This window comes from Accipiter gentilis, chromosome 35, assembly GCF_929443795.1.
Source record: "Accipiter gentilis chromosome 35, bAccGen1.1, whole genome shotgun sequence".
NCBI classification, from domain to species: domain Eukaryota; kingdom Metazoa; phylum Chordata; class Aves; order Accipitriformes; family Accipitridae; genus Astur; species Astur gentilis.
In genome coordinates this window covers 5,175,608-5,178,013 of record NC_064914.1, presented here as the reverse complement: position 1 = coordinate 5,178,013, position 2,406 = coordinate 5,175,608, and positions in this window count along the sequence as shown.

The window sequence follows — 2,406 nt, the reverse complement described above, 5'->3', positions numbered from 1 at the left end:
AAGGTCTGCGGCGTTTTTCCGGGTTAGAGGTGGCGGCACCTCATCGCGTTTTCTCTGGCCTTAAGCTGGGGGCCGCAAAGCGGTGAGAAAATTGCGGCTGTACCTGGTGGCTGGCAAGCCGAACGCAGGCGTCTGGGGTTGTCTAGCTTCCGTGGCATTCCCCCGGCCCTCAACACCCGTGCAGGGCATGGGTCCAGGTCCGTCCCCCCCCGATGGCATGCAGTTGCCTGCGGGGCGGGCAAAGACCGGCAGCCGGTGGTGGCTGTTGGCACTCGAACGCTGGAAGGGCTGGGGGTGTTGAGCCTGCCGTGGCCTTCTACCCTGTCCCGTTGGCCTCAGAAAAATCATTGTCTGGAGCGGGCGTGGAACGTGGCACCTCCAGCTCCCTGATTTGACTGATCCAGACCCACAGGCAGCGCCTGCTGAGGCGTCCTCGGGTGCGTCGGAGAGCCTCCACGGCGGGCCGGCTCTGCCGGTGTTCAGGTCGTTGGAGCAACCCTCGCAGGCGTTGCCCTCTCACTCGCACGCAGGGCCCCCGCGCCTGCCGTCCGCCCTCCCGGTGGCGGCGGGTGCGAGCGGCCTTCGTTGTCCCAGGACTCGTGGCCGTGGGGCCTCCGCTCCTTCCCCGTCTCCCTTCCCTTACTGATCGATGAGGCGTTTAGGGCGCGTCGGAGGGGCTTCCCGGCGGGCCGGCTCTGCTGGTGTTCAGGCCGGCGTTGCACCTCTCCGCAGACGTTGCCCTCTCACTCGCACGCAGGGCCCCCGCGCCTGCCGTCCGCCCTCCTCCGGGTGGCGGCGGGTGCGAGCGGCCGTCGTTGTCCCAGGACTCGTGGCCGTGGGGCCTCCGCTCCTTCCCCGTCTCCCTTCCCTTACTGATCTTTGAGGCGTTTAGGGCGCGTCGGAGGGGCTTCCCGGCGGGCCGGCTCTGCCGGTGTTCAGGCCGGCGTTGCACCTCTCCGCAGACGTTGCCCTCTCACTTGCACGCAGGGCCCCCGCGCCTGCCGTCCGCCCTCCTCCGGGTGGCGGCGGGTGCGAGCGGCCGTCGTTGTCCCAGGACTCGTGGCCGTGGGGCCTCCGCTCCTTCCCCGTCTCCCTTCCCTTACTGATCGATGAGGCGTTTAGGGCGCGTCGGAGGGGCTTCCCGGCGGGCCGGCTCTGCCGGTGTTCAGGCCGGCGTTGCACCTCTCCGCAGACGTTGCCCTCTCACTCGCACGCAGGGCCCCCGCGCCTGCCGTCCGCCCTCCTCCGGGTGGCGGCGGGTGCGAGCGGCCGTCGTTGTCCCAGGACTCGTGGCCGTGGGGCCTCCGCTCCTTCCCCGTCTCCCTTCCCTTACTGATCGATGAGGCGTTTAGGGCGCGTCGGAGGGGCTTCCCGGCGGGCCGGCTCTGCCGGTGTTCAGGCCGGCGTTGCACCTCTCCGCAGACGTTGCCCTCTCACTCGCACGCAGGGCCCCCGCGCCTGCCGTCCGCCCTCCTCCGGGTGGCGGCGGGTGCGAGCGGCCGTCGTTGTCCCAGGACTCGTGGCCGTGGGGCCTCCGCTCCTTCCCTGTCTCCCTTCCCTTACTGATCGATGAGGCGTTTAGGGCGCGTCGGAGGGGCTTCCCGGCGGGCCGGCTCTGCCGGTGTTCAGGCCGGCGTTGCACCTCTCCGCAGACGTTGCCCTCTCACTCGCACGCAGGGCCCCCGCGCCTGCCGTCCGCCCTCCTCCGGGTGGCGGCGGGTGCGAGCGGCCGTCGTTGTCCCAGGACTCGTGGCCGTGGGGCCTCCGCTCCTTCCCCGTCTCCCTTCCCTTACTGATCGATGAGGCGTTTAGGGCGCGTCGGAGGGGCTTCCCGGCGGGCCGGCTCTGCCGGTGTTCAGGCCGGCGTTGCACCTCTCCGCAGACGTTGCCCTCTCACTCGCACGCAGGGCCCCCGCGCCTGCCGTCCGCCCTCCTCCGGGTGGCGGCGGGTGCGAGCGGCCGTCGTTGTCCCAGGACTCGTGGCCGTGGGGCCTCCGCTCCTTCCCCGTCTCCCTTCCCTTACTGATCGATGAGGCGTTTAGGGCGCGTCGGAGGGGCTTCCCGGCGGGCCGGCTCTGCCGGTGTTCAGGCCGGCGTTGCACCTCTCCGCAGACGTTGCCCTCTCACTCGCACGCAGGGCCCCCGCGCCTGCCGTCCGCCCTCCTCCGGGTGGCGGCGGGTGCGAGCGGCCGTCGTTGTCCCAGGACTCGTGGCCGTGGGGCCTCCGCTCCTTCCCCGTCTCCCTTCCCTTACTGATCGATGAGGCGTTTAGGGCGCGTCGGAGGGGCTTCCCGGCGGGCCGGCTCTGCCGGTGTTCAGGCCGGCGTTGCACCTCTCCGCAGACGTTGCCCTCTCACTCGCACGCAGGGCCCCCGCGCCTGCCGTCCGCCCTCCTCCGGGTGGCGG